General features: G+C 43.0%; 1 protein-coding gene across 2 annotated transcripts in view; it reads left to right on the top strand.

The window, feature by feature from the left end:
• The window catches only part of PLPPR1 (phospholipid phosphatase related 1), a 328,325-nt gene that overhangs the window by 47,718 nt on the left and 257,759 nt on the right, over positions 1 to 22,848 (top strand). The window contains exon 1 of one of the 2 annotated variants that reach the window (XM_025888648.2): positions 2,788 to 3,150. The exons of the other annotated variant lie outside the window; for it this stretch is intronic. The gene's annotated coding sequence lies outside the window, so the exon portion shown is untranslated. Of the gene's footprint in view, positions 1 to 2,787; positions 3,151 to 22,848 lie in introns of those variants that run through there. 2 annotated transcript variants of the gene reach the window in all.

Genomic DNA, 22,848 nt, shown 5'->3' with positions numbered 1-22,848 from the left:
CACATTAGATTGCTAAAATTAGAAGGAAGGCAAAAAAAAAAAAAAAAAGTGAAAATTCAAAGCTTGATGAGCCAATGTAGTTGGGGTGTTGCAGCAAGAGACCCTGACTGCTAAGCGGGAAGAATCCTTAATCTCTGAGAGATGTGAATGCCAGAAAGTGCTTGAGGCGTATTACTGAAAAACAATGCTCCCCGAAGCTTATGTCTAGCTCTGAGTGTGGAGGGGGGAGGGTGAGGGTTAGTCACCATTCATACTGCTGCACATTTTTACAACATGCTTTTCATTTCATGGATTTGAATACATCAGTGATCAGGGTGATGTGTGAGGGGGCGATGGAGGAAGCCAGAAGGAAGACTGGAAGGCAGTTGGCTTTCATCTGTTTTACTTGTTTAAGCTTGTGGGGGGGGGGGCGGGGAATTTCCTCAGGCTTTTAAAAAAAAATCACAATAATGAAAATGTTAAAACCAAAATAATAAGAGCTACAAGTTACAGAGAGCTCGCTGTGCACTAAGCACTATTGTTTTATGTACAGCATCTCATTTAATGTCCCCCGTACTTGCCCTTGCTCTCCCCAAACAGTAAAAAGCTCTTCCAGAACTTCTCGTTCACCCTCTCCTAGCAGCACCATAAAGGATCCCACTTTATTTGCAATTCCACTTTGTAAAGTCTCCTTCACCCTTGACCTTTTTGGAGCTTTGAGATTGTGAACAGGGTGTCCCTGAGCAGCAAAGGGAGTAGTGTCCCTTGCCTCCTCACCCAAGGCCAGCCTCAGACAAAGGAGAGTGTGCTTCTTGGCCAGGCAGCCCTGGACACTTATTGTAGAAAGAAGTGTCTCAGCACCATCCCTATTGACGGAACTGCAAAGTTGGGACCTGCACCTACCCCAGCCCTGCCTCTGTTCCAGGTCCCACCCACTGCTTGGATTGGGAGCCCTCACTCACCTGGTGCTTACGTAGTGCTAGGGCAGGGAGAATGGGCTTCCTACCTCACAGCCCTGCCAGTGCTAACACCCTGACATTCCAGCGAATGCTGTTCACTGCTCTGGGGGATCATCTGTCTTAGATATCTTCCAAGAAGCCTGGTGCTAAGGGGAAGACCTGAGAAAAGAGGCATGGAAGTAGGAGCCCCAAATATTGTGAGTGGTGCATTATAAAGACTTGACTGCTTTTCAGGAGAACCTGTTCTCCCCCCACCCCCAACCTGGTGGATAGAGACTCAGACTCAGTGTTCTTTTAGCAAAGAGATGCTGTAGTTCTATTCCTTTGAAAGAGCTACTGAGAGAATGAACCAGCCACTAACACTCAGAGCACTTTCACTTGTTTTTTTTCCTTCCATCCTCCCTTCCTTCCTTCATGTCTTTTCTCCTAAACTTTCCTTTGTTGGTGGTATTTAGACATGCTGTTTTCTCTCCTTCGGGTGTGCTCTAGGGTTAGATCTAATTGTCCTGCTGTTCTAGTGTCACTCGGCATTATTATTGGGAAGATGAATGGGATGGGGGTCAGAGTTCAGCAAGTAGGCATCTGCTCGCTTGCACTGCATAGAAATGCTCGGAGGTGATTTTTAATGAAAGCTTGGAAAAGATTAGCACAGAGTAGACTGTCTTCTATCCCTCCAAAGCTGGGATGACCAAAAGGTAGTCCTTCTCTGGAGGGACCAAAAAAAAAAAAAAAAAAAAAAAGAATAAACGGGAGGTAATATATTTACAAGGCGTTCCCTGTTTGGGATGTCTTTTCTTCTGTTGGAGAGAAAATGGAGGGAAAAACAGGGTGCTTAAACAGGAAGGAGGTTGAAAATGGAAGCTCTTGAATGGGTCCTAACTACTGGTCTGTTTTGCTCTTAGAACAATCTCACCAAAGAAGAGTTTCCACTCCACTCGCGAAGTGGCTCACCTAGCCTTTCCCCCGGCCTCAGGTTACTGTGCCTTCGCCATAGCGGCCTCACGTTCCCCCACTGGACTCTCTTGGTGTTGACAGTTGTTCCACTTTACCAAGCGGCCAGAATCCCCACTCAGGAAGAATTGCTTTGGCATTGGAGGCAAGGGGGACAATGGACCTATTGTTCTTTTGGCCCTCTTGAATAGGGCAAATGTCTCCTTGCATCTAACCTTGTCATCAAAGGAGGCTGAATATGGAGCCCTAGGAGACTCATCTTCCTTCTACTCCTGCTTTGTTCTTTGGAAGAGGGTTTTTGTGTACCTTCCCCGCCCTCGCCCCATCAAACCTGTTCTGGGACTCTAGACAGTTGCCTTTTTCTGTTCTTCACAGAGTGGAAGTTGGGAGGGGAAGAAAGAAGCACAGACCAGGAAACTCATTTCAGTTTAGGTACGACCTGCTGCCTGTGATTCCTTCCGGACCCGGGGACACCAACACGCCCCCCCCCCCCGCCCCGGCAGCACAGAGGCCAGAGAGCGGGGCCAGGAACCCCCGCGCAAGCACTGCAAATATACCCAGAGGAGAGCCCGGCGTTACCCGGACTCGCAGCTGAAGCGGTCTCCTAGGACCGGTCGGGATCCCGCCACCGGCTTCCCGCACCGCAGGCGTAGGGAGTCCCCGCGCACGGAGCGTCTTTGCGGGTGGGTTTCCCTGCTGCCTTCCGGGGACCCGGCTGAACCCCCTGCTGCTCGTGTGGGCGCAGTCTTGCCCGCCTCAACCTACAGCTCGCCCTCCTCCCGCTGCCTGCGCTCCGGAGTGAGCGCTCGGTGTCCCTCTCTGAGCATGCGCAGCCCGGCGCCCTCCCCGCCTCCTCCCTCCCCCCCCCCCCCCCGCTACCCTCTCCCCGCCAGCCTTTTGCTCCTTCCTTTCATTAAACAAACAGGAGATCCTGAAACCTGGACCCTGTGCTAGAGGCAGTGCGAAGAGGAGGCGGAGGAGGAGGCAGAGCGCGGGATGTGAGCCGAGAGGGATCTGTGATCCCGCGCACCCTCCCGCCCCACGCGCGCGCGCACACACACACACCCGCACTCACATATACACACACTCGCACAAACACACTCGTACACGCCCGCGCCGCGCGCTCGCCGGCTCGCTCTCCCACGCAGGCGGAATGCAGCAGAGCCTGGGGAGCGTGTCTTCGACCGCCGCGTAAATGCACGTCGCCCCCGGCAGCCGGACGGCCCAGTAGGGCTTGCGGGAGGACGCTCCGCCACGGGAGGTGAGTGGAGACCCCGCAACCGCGGGCGGCTCCGGGACGCCGGGACAGCGGGCGGGGGCGGGGGGGCGCTGGTCAGGCTCCCGGCCGGACGCGGCGGAGCAGGTGGCCCAAACCCAGCTTGCGGGTTTCCAGGTGCAGATGAAGGAGGCGCCCGGGCGGTGCAGGGGGAGAGGGCGATCCCAGGGAGGGTCGCCTCCTGCGAGGTGTCAGATGGACCCAGCAGAAAGCTACACCCTCCCCGCTCGTAAACTTTCCTCCCCTGTCATTTGGGAAACGTGGAGACAAAGGGGGCGTGGAGGCTCCCTTCGTCCGGTTCCACCCTCCTGGCTGCATTCCGGGCTGCGACGGGAGCCGGCGTGCGGGCGGGGGCGCCCTGCAGGTAGCTGGTGCCAAGTCCCCCCGCCCGGGCGGGGGTTGGGGTTTCTCACTCTGGCTGTACGCGTCGCCTTTGATTTCCCCTCAGGCGTGGGTACCTGTCATCCCGCCCGAACCGCACACCCTAGGCGCGTCGTAGTGTGTGTGTGTGTGTGTGTGTGTGTGTGTGTGTGTGTGTGTGTGTGTTTGGGGGTGGGGGGGTTGTCACCTGGAGAATTGGAAGGCAGCCTTTGGCTTTCTCATTCAGCGCTAGTGCCAGAGGCGCCGGGGTGAGGCTCGGGTCAGTGCCGGGATGAATGATGAGTTACTGAAAGGCTTGCCATAATCACCTTCTGGAAACGGTGGGCGCCGGGATCTCTCCTCCCGCGGGAAGGGGCTGTCTTCGCTCACACCACGGCGGCAGCACTGGGAGCTGGGTTGGGGCTGCTGTGGCCGCGGCAGCAGCTGGGGGCAGCTGGGGCTTCATTTTTGCCCTGGGGTTTTATGACAGACACAGGTGGAAAATGTGGAGGATTCTGGGTTGTTTTTCTTTGTGGGGATATCATTTTCCCTTTTAACCTCTTTCGCGGGAGGGATTCTCTGCAGCCTGGTATCTAGCTGGTGGGCAGGCACCGTTTTGAATATCTCTTAGGTCCCTTAGGGAAGAGGTCCCCAGAAAAGGATTTCCTAAAATGCCAGCCCCGTTGGGGCGGGGCCTCAGAGTGCGATGCGCCTGCCGGCACCTGGGAATCACCTCAAATCTAATGGCCCTTTGAAACAGCAGAGACTGAGCCAGCGTTTGAGGAGTCCAGGGGGACAAAGGGGACTGGAAGAGGGACACATGAAGGCTATTTAGGGTGGGAGTGACTGGAAGCTGATTAGGCAGGAAGAGGTCCAGTGTGAGGCAAGGTACCCTGCAGGCTTTACTGAATTCATATACCCCTTCTACTTCTGTGGGTGGTGGCTTTTATTCGTGGATGGGACTCTAATATGGAGATTTCTGGAATGTCACATCTGGAGTGGAAAAGACTTGATTATTCCTGGGCTAACCTTTAGCACAATCACAGATTAGTTCTTTAAGTCTAGAGAGTGCCATGTGCCAAAGTTTCTCCATCTTGACATTTTGTTTCTACCTGGGATGTTCAGGCAGGTATATTTTTGGCTTTTCTATATCTCAGGACCTTGGAAGAGGAGAGAGTGGGGAACCTGGAAGCCAAGCTGATGCTGATGGAAGAAAACACTAGAAGCTCAGATCCAAAATTTGTGGCTATAGGTTGTCAGAGTGTTCTCTTCATTTTAAGATGATAGGTAGAGGCCGCTTTTCTGCTGCTCTGGGGACCTTTTTTAATTTTAATTTTTAACATTTTGTAACTTCTTTGAAGTGGGAGAGAGCATAATATACATGAAGCTAATTGAGAAAGTTCACAGATAAAAGAGACTTTGACTCACAAGTCAACATCGCCAAAGGTGAAGTTTTTGAGAAGAAAAAAAAGGGGGGAGGTGGATTGGTAAAGGAATGCATATTATTAAGACAGCTTCGATTATATGACTTTTAAAAAGTTTTTATTCAAATTCCAGTTAGTTAACGCACAGTGTAATATTAGTTTTGGATGTACAATATAGTATACGTCCACACATACAGCTTTTATGCTTTTTAAAAAGCATTTAGTAAGATAGAAATCTGAAAGCTTTTTTTCTTTTTTTAAACAATTAGTGAAGACCTTTCCACAGATATTTTCAAGTTGATATTGGCATAGAGGGGGTTTAAATAAAATTGTCAGCATTTGTCCTTCTAATTTCCTGGTGAACATTTTCATCATTTACTTTGCAAAACTTGGCAAGGAAAGATTAAAAAAAATTTTTTTTGCTTTTTACTAGAGCTCTATTTTCTCTCTTTATGATATGTTTCCTCTTTCTGTATTTGCAAGCTCAGTTCATTTTGATTATATTCAGATTCTGTTTACAAGTATTTATTGACTACCTATCCCACATTTAGCATTGGAAGTCATATAAAAATGTATAACATAGTTCTGGGCCTCAAAGATCTTATGATCTAGTTGTAGATACAAGATTAACACACATGAAATAGAGAGTGGGATAGCTCTGTCCTGCACAGTGAGTTCTTAACACGTATGCTATATACTTCATCCTCCCTCCTGGATTTTCTCAACATTCAAAAAACACACATCAGTACTTATCATGTGCTGGGGGCTGGTGGAAAAAAAACAAACAAACCAAAAAAGCCACAAGGAAGTGAAAAATAGTCCCAGCTTTCAAGGTGGGGGAAATAGGTATTTAGCTAACTATGGTGCAGTCTGTTTAACTGTTATAATTATAGGTTAAATCAAATGCCAGTAGTACAGACATGTGTTTGTTTGTTTGTTTGTTTTCCTTCCCCTGGGATTTTGAGATATTTTTTAGAAATGAATAGTCTTTTACCAAGTAGAGAAGGATAGAAAGGACAGTCCAAACAGAGGAAATGTGTGAAAGTGCCCAATGAGGTAGGGTGTCTGTAAGCCATCCTGTGTGGCTAAAGCACAGGGTGCTGGAGTGTAGATACAGAGATGAACAGCAGCTGGGTAACATTAACTGACAACTAATGTCGTGGAGTCTGGGTTTGGAGAGAGATATGCCCAGGATGCTAAAAGAGCACCAAGGGAAGGTATCCACCTAAAGGAGGGTGAGAAGATCAAAAAGCTTCCTTAGGGAGGTTGAGGTGAGCTGAGTCTGGAAGGACAAGGAGAACAGAAGGGCTTTCCAGGCAGAAAAAAACTATATGAGAACTGGAAGTAGTTCTGTGTGTCTGTGGTGAGAGAAGTGGGTTCTTAGCTCCATGGAATAGCAAACTATCATGGCAGAGATCAAGTGTGAATGGAAACATCCCAAGCAAAAGAGCTTCAGTTTTATCCGGAAGACTTGGAAAGAGTTTGAAAGAAAGTTTGAGACATGACTGGGTTTGCATTCGAGAAAGATGACCACAGTGTGGAGGATGGATTGGAGGTGGGGAGACTGAAGGCAGGGAGCTCACTGTGGAAATATAGGTGTGAAATGATGAGGATGGTGGCAGTGGCGTGGAGAGGAAGAGAGATGTCTGGGAGACAAGTGGAAAAAGTAAAACCTGCTCTTCTAAGAAGGCCTCCGGCCTGTGGCCCCACCCTACCTTCCACTTCCCCAGCACTCACTTGTGTGGCTCTCCTTCCTGTATTTTGAGGGAAAGGTATTCACAGCTGAATCCCCATCATTCATCACAATCTTGGTACAGAGTAGGAACTCAATATTTGTTGAATGAAAGACTAAATCAGTGAATGAGAAATCCAGTCATGAAGTGACGATGTCTCCATTAGAATAGTAGAAGCTAAATCATGACTTCATTTTTCCAAGGTGATCACCCTTTGGGAGGTCAGTGATGAAATGATTCAGGGAGAACTACCTTTATGAAGAACTTTCCTATGAAGTGCCAATAAGCAAAAGTGTGACATCACACTTTTTATACTTAAAAAATTATATTGTCAGCCCATTGTGGAAGCGACAGCACTTAGCACAGTTCCTGATTCATAGTAGGCTGGCAGTAAAGGTGAATTCCTCTTCCTTCCCCCTTACTTGTCAGAATTTCCTAATTTCACATGCTTTGCTCAAACTTTTAAGATAGTCTGGAGGTAGGGTGTTTGTAAGCCACAGCGTCTCATTTGAAGAGCTCATGGCATCTTGGCATCCTGGAATGAGGGCCAGACAACCCATGTTCCAACCCTGCAGCCCTGGGAATTGGGTCTCTTACTGAATCAAACACAGGCATATTAAGTTCCAATCTTAAAATCCCAATAGGAGATGTCAGAACAGATAAGAAACATGAGAATTTGTTTTCAGGTTGACTACAGGAGATGAAAGAGAACAAATGTCAAAGATAGCATTTTGGCCTTGACCTTTGGATGGGTGGTGGCAGAGCAGTGGGGAGGGAGGTTAGCTCAGAAAAGTGAAAGGCTCAGTACCATGTTGTGGACATTAATCTTGGGGTGGCACTGGCACATTCTGGGAAGCACATAGTACAGATCCCAGGGTGGAGTGATTTCACAGTAAATGCCAACTATTGTTTTTATTAAGGGAGGATGGAGAGAGTAGGAGATCACAGAGCAAAAAACTAAATCTCAGCATTTAGCAAAATTTCGGGATGTGGGAGAGCAGTAAGTACCAAAGTACCAAAGAAAGTTCCAATAGCTTGTCCCAAGTTAGCAAGCCAGTGAGTGGCAGAATCACCTCAAGTTTAATAATCCTATAAACTGTCTCTCCTTATCAAGTGTGTAGATTACCAGGTTGATTTTAAGTGCAGAGAAGTTGAAAAGATTGAAAATAGGGAACTGGAAAAAGACAGTGAAAAGGGGTTCACTGTGACCATTAGGAAAGCAGTGTTAGTACAGCAGTGTGCCCAGAAGCCATATTTCCGGGGGTTGAGTGGGGAACGGGAGGTGAGAAAATCCAGGCAAATTAGTCATTTATGGAGTCTGGTGGGGGAAGAGTTTGGGGCCATAGGGAGAAGGTACAGTGAATCTCAAACAGTTTTTATCAAGGGGGAGCTGGTGGGGAGAGCTCGTGTCTAAGGAGAACAAAAGGTGTGGGAAATGAGAGCAAGAGAGAAGAGACAGGGGAGGAAGGACACCTCTTTGCAAGAGCATAAGAAGATGGATTTGAGAAAAGATATGGAGTATGCTCCTCTTTCCCATAACTAAATAACTGAGGTGCTTGCTACAGCCCAGAGAATCCAGATCCTTGAGTGTCCTGGAAACTCAAGGAGCCTCTGAGTGCCATACTCTAAGGGTGTCACTTGGGCATACAGGATGATGAACCTTGTTCATCATTAAGACAGCACGGTGGTGGCCAAGAGCACAAACCCTGGAGTGAGACAGGCTGTATTTGAATTTTAGCTCTGCCACTCAGCTGTGTGACTTTGGGCACATGGTTTATTTCTCTGTGCTTCAAATTACTCTTGCCTGTAATATGGTGATAACCATCTTAACCCATCAGATAGAACTGTGACAATTAGTAATATTTGTAAAGCTCAGCACAGAGTCAGTGCCCACTGTATAGTAGATATTATGTGTGACAACAGTGAGGTCACAAACATAAAGCTTTGACGTTATGCTCAGGACCCCAGTGATTGTGTGCTTTGATGTTCATTTAAAAAAATAAATTTGGTTGGTTATAAATATCTGGCTCTAATCCTGTCTTCCTAACTGTAGGAATTAAATCAGCAGACACAAATATGGCAGGGGCCCAGTGGCGCCACCATCGTAAACCTAGATGGAGTAGCTGTGTGCTGGGTGTGTCTGCTCATCACCTGTGCCTAGTTGCCGCCTCCTCACGCCTTTCTGGGGAAGACAAAAGTTTGTTTGCCTTAGGCTGGTGCTAGCATTCTTCAGGCTCATAGGCATCACACAACAGCTACTTAGCTGTTCAGCAAATTGTTTGCAGGGAGGTGACTGCATGTAGTAATTATAGCACCTCTTTGGTACTGAAGGATGTAAACTCTAAATATCTCAGTTGTGAGATTTGCAATATTTCTTGGGAATTAAAAGCCTCCCGTCTTTATGGTAAAGTGTGTGGTGTGTTCTAAAATCACATCCCAGTGGAAATGGAAGCCCTACTATCTAGCTAATTGGCAACAGAGCAGTGACTGGAACCCAGGTCTGACCATAAACCCAGTGCTCTTTGCCTTATACTCTCCATATACTTTTATTACTGCTCTGTAATCAAAGACTGGTTTTGTTTGTTTGTTTCATTTACCCCATTTATACTAAGTACCGCCCATACTACACTTACTACGGTTCTCCAACCGAGAATTTTCTTTGTTACCTCCAGGTCTTTGGCCACGCCGTTCTCTTTTTCTGGAACTCCATCCTTGCCGTCCCTAATTCTTTAGTCCTTTAGGCCAAAATGTCTTCCTGGGGAAGGTTGTCCTGGCCTTTTAACTAGGGTTGGCTTTTCCTTCTGTGTGTTTCTGTAGTCCTTAACTTGGTATTTTCAGCACCTCACAGAGCACTTTTCACAAAGTAACTGCTCAGCAAGTATTGTGGATTGAATGGCTGGCGCAGTGAATGAATCTTGTCCTTTTGAGTCATCGCTGATGTTCCAATAATGCAGCTTCATGTTGTAGAAAATCATAGACTTTGCAAGTCCACAGGGTTGCTGGAAGGTTTCTAATCAGACTTCCAAGTGAAGCAAGATGAGATTGAGAACCAGAGAGGTTCAGTGACTCATCTGAGGCCATCTAGCCAAGTAATGTGAGGGCTGGGACCAGATGCCGGTTACTGATTTCAGATGCAGGGTCTACCCAGGGCCTGGATCAGGGTGAGCTGAGGGAGGAAGGGTTATGCAAGTGCATGGTTAATTCCCATCTTTGTTTAAAACGTTGACAATTTGTTCATCATGGATTTTTGGCAGTGATTTTGATTTTTTTTTAAATTGCATTAAAATATTGTTTATCTTGATTACTGAATTTTTTGGCTCTCTTCTCAATTTTGCCTCCAGTGCAAGTGCCCCACTGGCCTCACCCTGGTTCCAGCTGTGCCCTTCTACAAAGCAGGAGGGAGAATATTTCATAGCCTCCCAACACTAGTGTAAGAATACAGTTACAGTATGTATGGCATAGGCCCTAATTGGAAATATCAAAGGAAACACCATTCAACATGGTGGTGGGAGCTGTTAATAAACGTTTCATGATCTGGCTGATCTGCTAATTAGTTAACATTACATTCACAGAATAAAGCAAGGCCAAAAGGAAAAAAATGAAGTTGAATAAAAGCTCTATCTACCTTTCATCTATCTGTCTCAGGGCTAAGGACAATGTAAAGATCATCTTCATTTTTCAGTTTATATATGTCTGTATTTTTGAGTTTTTTGAAGACCCAAGATGGAAAAAAAGAAAATTATTCTACCCATCAACTTGGCTGGTTTGGGCTTATGGTACTGCTGGCCTGTTTTGAAGATTTGTGGCCAGAGGGTTAAAAAAAAAACAACCCCAAACCTTGGCGATTTCTGCCAAAAAATTAGGAAAGGAAGGGAAAGGACTGCTAATAGAGATGAGAAAAAGAGTTAAAGGGAGGGGATTTTGAGGGGGTGTCTACTAAGTACCATCCACGGCACTACTATGGAGTATAGAAGAGGCTGTACATATTATTTCCTTAATTTCTCCAACATGCTGGAATAGACATTAATATCTTATTCGACAGCTGAGCAAAGGTCAGTTAGCTTTCCCAAGCTTTCAGAGCTGGAGCTGGAGTTAAACCTCGGTCTGAGTTCAAGGCCTGTGCTCATCCCACTTCATCCTTCTGATTCTCAAAGGCTAGGGGTGACAGATCACCCCATCACCTTCCACCATCCTCAGAGCCTTAGGTACAGGGTGTCAGCAGCTTGTCTGGGTTCACTAGATGGGAAGTCAGCAGTCAGTTCCCCTCCCTGCCACTATTCCCTCCTTCTGTGGTACATTTATCTTTTCCCATTCATCACTAACAACAGAAAGCAGAGATGCATACACATAGGAAATAAATACCCCTCTTTGTGTGAATGTCATAAATTTTTCCATGACATGAAAGCACATATTTTATATTGCCTCCATTATGTCAGAAAGGGCTTTTTCTATGGGTATTATGGCATCAAGCATTCTAGAAATGCTCACAGACACAGACTAAAGAAAAGGTGATCATAATTACTGGAGCAAATCCATCACAATGAGGGGTAATGTATTTGCACGGCTGATGGTCAAGGGTTTCCGGGTGCTCTTTTTATTGATGTTTCTGATGAACAGCATGGAGAAGTGACCCCCGCTCCCAACCTTTTAAATTCAATGAAATCCATAATCAAGTGAAATCGGATATAATTAACAAGAAATAAAATCTGGTCGAGAGCAATGCTGTTTCAGCTCAGAGCTCTACAAGCTGAGCATGCTTTATCATTCGTCCTGTCTCCCAGCCTTCGCTAGCTATTGCTTCCAGGCAAACCCACACACTCCAATGCTCTAATAATCAGCCCACAGCCTTCTCTCCTGGGGGTCACAGGAACTGAAAGAAAAAAAAAAAGTAAGACCATTTCATTCACACTTATATTAACTGGAAAAAACATGATCTTTGTGTGTGTGTGGTTTTCTTTCCCCCGCAGTGCAAAAAGCAAGGCAGTGTCTTTAGGTTTGAGAAAATCTTTTGGGTTTAGTTTTTTACATAGGCTGACATGTAACATGTGAGACAAACAATTCCTGGCCAGATTAGTTTGGAACAGTTAGGGTGTTTTAGCAATCAAAACCCTCAACAATGATATAGGTACCACAGTGTGATAGAAAATGCAGATGTAATGAAGTACATGGTGTAGAAAGTAAAAATCAGTCCTATTTCTGCTCCAAACTCTTTCGCAGAAAACCAGTCAATTGTTTAGTGTATGTGCCTCCGACCTTTTTGGTTCATTAACATTTGCATATGTTGTTCTCTTTTTCTTTTTAAAGGTGAGATTATACTTTACATACTATTTTACCATTTACTTTTAGTTACAATTTCAAACGAAAGTGATTTTTAGTGTAATAAGCATCTGGTAAACATTACTGTTGTATGAGAAGGATGACTGCTGCTTTCCATCCTAAAATAGGGCTCAGCTGGGGTCTTTAGCCATTTGTCCCCATGTATAGTTTGTAGATACGGTCAAAGAGCTGATACTTCCTGAGCTCCTTCTAGGAGCCACCTACTATACCATGTGCTTTCCAGGAGCTTACCTTCTATCTAGCAAGAGATAAAACAATTAGGTGATTTAATTTGAACTTAATGAATGGCAACAGCTGTAAATTCTCCTTGATTCACACAATTGCTGGAAGGGAGAGTCTACTCAATTGTCTTATTTCTTTTAGATGAGAAAAGGGTCCATTGAGGTTAACTGACCTCTCCAGGGTCCCCCAGTGATTGGAGAGGCTGGGATGACAGGCTGGTTTCCAGCCTAGTAAGGCAGTGCTGATTCCATTATACCTGACTGCAAAGCAGCGCTCACGTCTGGAAGAGGGAACAAGGGAACTCACTTCACAAACACTAGTTTGAGCAACAAATCACTAGCAAATTGAGACTCATGCTTTACGTAAATATTCTCACCCCAAGCTGCTGCTGAGACTGTCTCTCCATCCTTGCTCCCCTCCCTGCCTCTCTCACCACTGCCCAAGCTCTACCTTATCCTCCCGGGCCTGATATTCTCCCACTTTACTAAGACTCTGAAGGTAGGCAATAGTCTGACCCTAATGTTGAGATGAGAGGCTATCTACCTGACCTAGGGAGGGTGTTCTTCTGTAAACATATTAGCAGAGATTTATTTTTTCAGTTTCACTTCTAGCCATCTTGAACCTTAAGAAATGAGTTCCAAAATAAATGAATTTTACCTGCCAACTTCAATCAAGGCAGGAACTCTTTCTTGTATTAACTGATGATTTTTTTCTTCGTGGTGGGAGCATAAGTGATACTCTGATTCCGAACTGCTCTAATTATCTTTCACTGCTGTGGAGGCAGGATCCTGTGGTGGGCTAACAGCTTGGGCTGTGGAGACAGATGGAGCTGGATTCTAGTCCCAGCTCTGCCCTTCACTGGCATTGCAATGTTAGGCTGGGCCCTTTGTTGTTTGAAGACTCAGTTCTCTCATCTGTGAGATGGAGATAATAAAAGTACCTTCCCTCCCCGGAAGAGATTTTGTGAGGAATAAATAAATTACTTGCCATTAATATAGAGTTTAGAACATAATAAGGACCAAGGATATTGTAGCTACTATTATTCATTATTGATTACACATACATGATGAATAGCTCTCAGAACCACTTAGATGTCAAGCTTTAAAATACCCAGTTGTCACATTTTCTTCCCTAACACTTTAACCTTTTGTTTGTTTGTTTGGAAATTAACACTTAAACCAAGAAGCTGAAAATATGCATCATTACATTGGTAACCCCGAAACTTTGTCAGTTCTCTGTCAGAATATCACCTTCAGCTGGTCCTAATGCATGAACCATGGAATTCAGAAGCATAGTAAGGGGTGGAAAAATAGAGGGGTTTGTTTAATACGTCAAAGCTCTGCTTTAAAGAATACATCTCAGCCCTCATTCTCTGCATCTTTCTACTTTGGTGGAATTGCTTGGGAATTGATGAAAATGTATGTCTTTCTCAAATATGAAGACAATCTTATTAAACACTACTGGTTAAATACATAGCGTAGGTCCCATTTTCCTTAGTTTACTGGTAGATCATCTAGATAGACATATATATAGGATCCCAGTCACTCGCTCACTGCCGGGGTCTCCTCTTTTACACCACGTAACAAGAAGCTATCCAGCATCTCCTTTTCAGCATTCCTTCCCCTCGTGGGTGGCCATAATGGATGTACCCAACACTGAGGCTGATTGGATCGGAGCTGTTGTTGGCCAGGATCCAGAGAGCTGGGGCAGAGAATGTAACCTTGATGTGCGTCAAAAATGCAAACATACTTTTACCTCAGGACTTTGCACTTGCTGTTAACTCAGTCTAGAATGCCTGCTTTGCAAAAAGCTATATCTCTCATGCTCTTACCATTTCATACATCATGTCTTCATCAGGCAGAGAGGTCTTCTCTGGTCATTCTGTCTATAAAACACCCAGCCCATTCTCCTTTCTCTTTCTCTTTCTTTTCTTTCTTTCTTTTTTCTTTTTTTTATTTTTTAGAGAGAGAGTGGGAACAGGGGGAGGGAGGGGGGAAGGGCAGAGGGAGAGGGAGACAGAGAGAGAATCTTAAGCAGACTCCACGCCCAGCACAGAACCTGATGTGGGCTCGCTCTCATGACCCTGAGATCATGACCTGAGCCAAAATCAAGAGTCAGACACTTAACTGAGTGAGTCACCCAGGTGACCCATCTTTAACTCTTTATTCTGCTTTACATTTCTTCATTAGTATTGACCACCACCTTGCTTTTCATATATATGCTTACTTGTTTATCTATTTGTGACCTGTCTCCTCCTACTAAAATATAAACAAGATGGTAGACTCTGTATGTGTTGTCCCTTTTTTACATCTCTAAGACCTAGAAGAGTGCCTGTCACATTCTGTAACTTTAATTGAAACTTATTGAATAAATGAATTAAAATGTAAAGAATAATTGGCATCTTGAGAGTGGATCTAGGAAACCAATAGAAATCACTAAATCTAAAAGAAGATGAGACAATATCTGAAAATGTGTGATAGCTACAGAGTTCTGCTGGGCAGATCTGAGAATGCATACTGGGAATGAAGTGCAAGATAGGGCATGGCCATAGAGGATTGCTCTAAATGAGGCAGAGGGTCTCAGTTAAGCAGCTCTCAAACACATGGGGTGCTGGTGGATGGGGCACATGCCCTCGAACTTACTTTTGCGTAAGAGTCCATTTTACTGTGTACAACTTGAAACATGAAAATATTCTTCCTTATTGAGCCAAATTTTGCCTCTCTCTAGCTACATGGGATCGGATGGCCAGATTTAGGGGTGCAGCTCATATGAAGAAGATAAAATTAAATGGTGCCCAAAGCAATCAAACTTCATTTTATAAAAAGACTCTTTTTATATAGTGCTCCAATAAAATGAGCAAATTGGGCACAGGTTAAGAACTCATAAGGAAAATACCTTTGGAAAACTAAAAACACTTAACATGTATACCCTCTTATCTTTGTATGTCACCCACTATTGAAGAAATGTATATTTGTATAGGAAATCTAGGTATCATGGGATCTTTAAATATGAGGTTATACCTAGTTACTAGGTTTGTCTTGGGGTCCAGTGTTGACAGGTATTCTGTGTGGTTTGTTGCATTTGTGTGATCAGGGATACAGCAACCAGAGGCAACTCTGTGAAGGGCTGGACCACTCCGAAATTGTCCCAGAGTTTCTCCCGGAGAAGCTGTACAAGGTGTGGCAGCCTTGCCTAAACATATGAACCTGGGTCTTGATTTCTGTGAATTTCCTTGGAGAACAGTTATTAGATTTTTTTTCCTAAAGATTTATTTATTTATTTGAGAGATAGAGCATGTGATTGGGGGGATGGGGTTGGGGGAGGGGCAGAGGGAAAGGAGAGAGAGAATCCTCAAGCAGACTCCCTGCTGAGTGCAGAGCCCAACACAAGACTCCATCCTAGGACTCTGAGATCATGACCAGAGCTGACTGAGCTACCCAGGTGCCCCCAGTTGTTAGATTTTTTTTATGGTTCTTTTGCTTTGAGCAAAAGTTTTCACTCCCTTAAACACCAACTTACCAAAACTTATCAAAGTTTACCAAACTTACCAAACTAAGTGGTGCTTACCAAAGACGCTTACCAAAACTAATCGAAGGGAAATGTAAAAATTTTGGAGTTTAGCTATGTTAAAAGAGAATATGATATAGTCATTCTTTTTTTTTCTTTTTTTAAAGATACTGTATCTTCAGATTATTTCTTTTTTTTAAAGATTTTTTATTTATTCATTTGACAGAGAGAGAGATAGCTAGAGCAGGAACAAAAACAGGGGGAGTGGGAGAGGGAGAAGCAGGCTTCCCGCTGAGCAGGGAGCCCGATGTGGGGCTCAGTCCCGGGACCCTGAGACCATGACCTGAGCCAAAGGCAGACGCTTAACGACTGAGCCACCCAGGTGCCCCTGAAATAGTCATTCTTAAAAGATGTCAGCCTTCAGAAGAGTCATCCGGAAAAGCCAGTCTGGGGGCAAGTGATGAAAAACTAAGCTATATCTTTATACATGAAGAAAATTGAATTTATAGGAAAAGAACTGAAAGAAATCTAAACATTCAGAACTAGGTGAATTGATTGCCTAGTGTTACAGGAAGGATAAGGTCATTGGATAATAAATCAGAATTTATCAGATGAGTACCTTTTCTAATAAGGCATCTGGCAGATAGAATGTTCTATAGTCTTTCACCAGAGGGTGATCCCCAAGAGGGGAATCTTCCTTCTCTTTTCCTCTCAGATCTCACTTTTGCTATAAATCTTTGTTCTTCTACTTTTCCCTCAAATTCTGGATTCTTTGTTGTTAGTGGATTCAGGGGACAATTCATGAAACTAGGGTTTCTTTTTTCTCTTGTTTCTCCAGAAAGCCTGTGGGCACCATCCCAAGGATACTTAATGTCAAGATTTTTTCTGGCTTTTTAGTAGCAAAGAGATATCCACCCACCTACATTTTCCCTCATTTTTCCCTCCCAGGTGCTAGATTCCCCCACCTCTTTCCTAAAAATAATGCTAAGTTACGTTTAAGGTAGATTCAGCTTCAAAGTAAACCTGCTTCTGAACATCCAGAACCACAGGAAGAAACTTGAGGACTTTTCTTTTTCTTCAAAAGTAATTTTGATTTATTTCTTGATTTGAGTTTAGGAAATGGCTGTAATTTAAGGGATTATACTTTGGATCAAAAGGAAATTTTATTGAATTTTAATTCCCCGGATGATATTTTAGAAATGAAGATGATTTAAATATTGTTAAAATGTGAATTAAAAAGAATAATTGTTCCATTATTATGGGAGATAAAACACAATGTTCACCCTAACAATTTTTCTTTATGGGATTTACCCAGGATAGTTTTTCCTCTGACATTTTTCCCAGTCTTCAACCACTTTTCTACAGAGCTACTTATTCCTTGCATTGTCTTTGTCTATGCTCTTGCTCATTTTATTTTATTTTAGGAAGATTTTGTGTGTGTGTGTGTGTGTGTGTGTGTGTGTGTGTGTGTGTATTAGAGAGCATGCGCATGCACACACATGAGCATGTGGACGGGGAAGGGCAGAGGGGGAGGTAGAGGAAGAGGGAAAGAATCCCAAGCAGACTCCACTCTGAGCATGGAGCCCAGTAGGGCTTGATCCCAGGACCCTGGGATCATGACTTGAGCCAAAACTGAGGGTTGACTGCTTAACCGACTGAGCCACCCAGGCATCTACTCTTGCCCATTTTAGACAATTTTGGCTGCTAATCCTTAATGTATGACTCCCACCCCCTCCCCCCACAGACAACTTTGCAGCCCATACCCATCCTGGCCCCTAAAAGAGAACATAAAGATCACTTGGAAATAGTGGAATGTAGGGAAAATATGAGACTTCAATCAAAAGATCTGAGTTTGAGCCTTGATACATCACTTACTCATTGTGTGACCAAGAGTTTTCTCGACCTCTAGATTTCATTGCTTCATTTATAAAATGAAGACAAGGGTAACTCATAAGGAATTGTTGTGAAATGATGAATGAGAGGGTAAACTGAACAATTCTGCAAAAGTGTTCATTTATTAATATAGTATTACTAATTCAGCACCATCATTTTGTAGAGAATGAAGGGAGAAGAGGTAACTCTTCCAGGAATGCAAGGCTCAAATTTTTACCATTCATTTGACATTTGAAAGCCAAATCATGTAGTATGAATCAGAGGGAAATATATGTGCTGGCTGAGGATATAAATCACCCTAGGATCAGATGTGTTTCTCTTTGATATGACTTGGAATTGTTCTGTGGTAAACAGAGTATATGATTGGCATTTATACAGAGGATCACTTTACCTAGTTTGCCCAAAACTACCTACCTAAAGCTATTAAGTTTTTTGCTTACTATGTTCCCATTTTGATATGAAGTGTGTCAGAGGAGTTGAGAAGATTCTCACCCTTGTTTTTAAAACTGTAGGTGGTTGGAGATTGGGCTGCTTACAGAAGAGGAAAATGGAGAGGACAAAGAGGAAGGGTCTGAGCTGATCCAGAAGGAGTCAGCACTTTCAGATGAACCTAAAATAAAAGCAGAAGCCTTGCCAGATATGGCTGTGGGGTCTGAAAGCATCAAACTCAGTAAAAAATAAGGGTCCCATGCCCTTTACCTCTGTAGGGTTTGAGAAAACAAAATCTTTTGATGAAAATCATCAGGAAAATTCAACTGGATAAATAAGCAGGTGGGTTGCAGTTTTAATGAGAAGCTAAAGTTGAAACTGGATACCTTCCTTTTCTTTGATTATTAGAATATTTGAGTATGTGGTAAATATTTGTTGAATAAGTGAATAAACAGAAGAATAGTGGATAATGAAGTGAACTCAAAGAGTCATGGGTGAATGGGATTATGCTGAGCTTCTGATGCCAACTAGATGCTGGATGCCCAGTGGAACAACTTACGGGGCATTGGGTAGGGAGAGGGCAAGCCAAAAATGTTCTGGGTTAGAGATTCCAAATGATTGTTCTTAAGAAACTTATTTTAGCAAGACAGGGTCAGATCAGAGGCTTGACCTAAAGGTATATACGTGGTAAGCTTTTATGCCACCTGATGCTTGAAGAGTTTATGATATCTTTGTCCTGCCCCTGAGATGGCATAGAATAATGAGGCAAGTAAGGACTCTAGAGTCCAACAGATGATTTTCAGTTCTGCTTTACTAGCTTTGACATAGGCAAGATATTTAACCTCTCTGACCTTTAATTTTCTCATCTAAAAATGGACTAACAACACCTACCTCATATGATTATTGCAAGTATTTAAGCTATCTGTAAATTTCCTGGCATGTTGTTTATTTCCAATAAATGTCAGTTGCCTTCTCCTTTCCTTATTGTTGGACAAAATATCAGCAACACCTTCAGACACAGACATGTTAAAAACAAACTGAGGGTTCTAGAGGGGAGGGGGGTGGGGGGATGGGTTAGCCTGGTGATGGGTATTAAAGAGGGCATGTACTGAATAGAGCACTGGGTGTTATACGCAAACAGTGAATCATGGAACACAACATCAAAAACTGATGATGTAATGTATGGTGATTAACATAATAAAAGAAAAAAAGAAATAATAAAAAAAAGAAAGAAAGAAATTTAGAATCATATTAACTAACCAACACTAGTTTTCTCCTACAAAATCCAGCATATACATTCTTAAGTATGTTTGTGTTTATAAGTGCACTACACTGAGGGCCTGCTAAACACAAACTTTATCAGTTGCTCCATGTGGACTTTACCCAAGAAAGTTTCTTTTGTGACATTTTCCCGGTCTCCTGCCCCTTTCCTCTGAGCTCCCTTTCCCTTGCATGTCTTTTTATCTACGCTTTTGCCCATTTTAGACAACGCTTGCTGCTGATCCCTAATGAATAACTCCCATCTCCTCCCTCAGACAACTCTAAAGTCCATACTTCCACCCAGGGCAACAGGAGAATTACCACGTGCCACGTTTTTCTTTTCCATCATCTACCCTGATTCATCATCTCTCTTATTCTTTCCCAATGCCAATGCCCCCTTTTCCTCTCTTAACTTTTCCTCAACCATTAGTTCCTTTCATTTATTCTTTGTGTTACCATTCTTTCAAATCTTGCAATTATTTTAATGTATTTATCTTCGTTATGTGTCCCTATTAGTATATAGTCTTTAAAGTGAAGCTTATTGAAATCCAAGCTTGTGTAGTCCCACTGGTCTTTCTAGATAACTTACCTTTCCTTCCCCAGCAGAGTCATTGATAGTTTTTTTCAGTCATATTTCTACTCTTGAGACTCTCCTCCTCCCATATTACACCAACCCCTTTAGCTCTTTCTAGAATTTTAGATTAGGGGATTTTGTTCCTTTATTCCCTGGAGTCCTTAAAATACTCCTCCTTGGCTATCATGAACTCTCCCATTCCCGTTTTAAGGATGTTTCCCTCATTCCACATTCTCATTCCATGTTGATGAAAATAGGTTACAGCCTAGTCTACCTAGTGACCTCATCCGCTCTGAGAAATGAAATCACAAAACAATGCTAAGTGTATATCTGAGCACTGGGTCAATCAAGTTGTGTTTTAGCCAGTAAGTGAATATTTGTCTTTTATCCCTGATCTTCCTCACCGTGGTGTCCATTCTGTAGTTTGTATCAGGAATACACCATTCCTTTCCTTCATCAGCCCAAGAGGTCTCCACTCCACTCCCACAGTGGTGTCACTTCAGTTTCTCTTCCCTTTCATTTTTAACTCCCAACGTAGACTGTGACCGGCATGAATCCATCATCAGGTCTGAACCATGTGATTTCCTCACCGTCTGATTGATGCTCAGTGTTTGTGCTTTAAAAATCTATGTTTATAATGGTCATGTTGTAGGTTATTTCTTCCCCCAAATACATTTGTGACTATGGTTTATTTTGAATAGTATCCCATTTTGAGCAGCCCTTTCATTTCTTTTACTTCTTGTCCCGTTTGATTACTGTCATGTGTTTCTTTTTCTGAGGTGGCTGGTTTTGTCTAAGATATTACTAAGATTTAGGAAGTGAATCTTTATTGTTGGTGGAGATGTTTTAGCTTAGGTAAGTAAGTCTTGTGATTTTCCTCAAATTGTACCATATTGGTAGGTTGGCACCCAGCCTGTTCCGTAGAAGAGGCTCAATTAGTATTTGTCAGTTGACTGACTGAGTGAATCATCTGCTCCTTTATCCCATTTGCCATGCTCAGGAGCTATTTGGCCCCACTTCATTCCTTTTCTCTCTGTGTCTTAAGAACTATGTCAGGAGAAATGTGTCAGAGAAACAGGTCCATAAATAGATCATTACTTACAGGGAGAAATTCCAAATAGCCTTGTTCTGTGTCCAAGAAAACATCAGGGCTCCTGAAAAGCAAAGCGAAAAATCACAACCGAGCTTACTATTTCATTGGGAAGACAAAAGACACAGGCATGAGATAGCGTCATCCTTGATCTACTGAGTGTTTGAGGTAAGATGCACCAGGCCTTCCATGAGCTAATTAAAAACCACAGAGATCCTAGAGCCCTTAGTGTAAACTTGGTACTGAGTCTCATATATTCCTGTAAGGTATGAAAGAAGAACACAGTGCTTTGGGATGCAAGACTGTCCCAGAAAAATGGGGCTCAGAACGAGTTAGTAAATGAACCAGACATCCCTTTTCAGGAAGAGGTTTTTTTTCTTAAGGTAAAGTATAAAGATTGATGTGATGCTGTCTCACTTCAGGGAGATTCTTAGAAGCATTGATTTTATAATAGGAAACATGCGCATCTCCTAATGCATTTGCATTGAATGCTCATGCTTCAGTAGCCACAAATCCTCAGAGGCCAGGAAAGATTCTGGTTCAGAGCCATTGTCTAAAGAGTGGCTATTCACTGATACATGGATGAGGAAGACTTGAAAAATGCCATATGTAGGCATATGTAGTAGGAAAATACTGGAGGTACCTATGGCGTATAATGGGTTAATGAACATACTATCAAAGGGCACTACAAAAGGGTAAGAAATAGACAATAGTAAAATGAGCAAAGGTACAAACAAGAATCTCATAAAAGGTAAAATGCAAATGGTCAATAATTATGTCAAGGGAAGTTCAAATTTACTAGTAGTCAGAGAAAAGCAAATAAAAACTGAATAAAAACTTTTTATTCAGTGGTGGCTGGTGTGTGTATATGTATGTATATGTGAAAACAGACACTTTGTATACTGTTGATGGTTGTGTGAATTATTACAACAGTTTCAGCACTTAATTGGCAAATATTTTCAAAACTGAAAATACACATAACTTTTCACTCAGTACTTTGACTTTGGGGGGAGATATCCTGAGGAAATGAGGGCATGAGTTTTTAAGGTTATATAGATATATATATTTCTAATGCAGCACTGAGTCATTAAAATATGGAAAAACATCTGAATAGTTTATCAATAGGGCACTGAATAAATTATGGAATATTAAAGAAATTGTAATATTGTGCCATTTTGAAAAATGTGGCTTTATGTTTACTTAACCTGGAGGGATGTCCTTTGTTCTTTGGGAAATGGAAAGAGAAAATAATAGTAGTTAAAATATATATATATCTTGCTTACCATGTGCCAGGTACTATTCTCAGTTGCATATATTACTTCATTTAAATATCATAGTAGCAATTTAAAATTGAGAAAATAAAGCAGAGAGACCAAATGACTTCCAAAGCTACACAAATATTTAGTGGTAGAAAAGGATTTCAACCCTGTGGTTGGCTCCAAAGTTACGCTCGTTGTTTTAAAAATGAAAATGCCATTTAAATTTTATTGAATGAAAATAGTTATTATATTTTAATGAAAAAACTCAATAATAACATAGATTTGAAAATTGTGTCCTCTAAATACATTAATCAGTTTTCAATTCCCAAGCAAATTATTTATTAGGTATCTATACAGACATAAAACTTAAGAATACCAAACTCTTTCATCAAAATTGTAATAAAAATTGTTTCTAAGGGGCACCTGGGTGGCTCAGTCATTAAGCGTTGCTTTTGGCTCAGGTCATGATCCCAGGGGCCTGGGATCAAGCCCCACATCAGGCTCCCTTCTCTGCGGGAAGCCGGGAAGCCTGCTTCGCCCTCTCCCACTCCCCCTGCTTGTGTTCCCTCTCTTGTTGTGTCTCTCTCTGTCAAAT

Source organism: Callorhinus ursinus, unplaced genomic scaffold (genome assembly GCF_003265705.2).
Source record: "Callorhinus ursinus isolate GAN/ISIS: 27379988/994484 unplaced genomic scaffold, GSC_fseal_2.0 scaffold24, whole genome shotgun sequence".
NCBI classification, from domain to species: domain Eukaryota; kingdom Metazoa; phylum Chordata; class Mammalia; order Carnivora; family Otariidae; genus Callorhinus; species Callorhinus ursinus.
The sequence above is the reverse complement of the archived record's forward strand: the minus strand, read 5'-3'. Positions and strand labels throughout refer to the sequence as shown.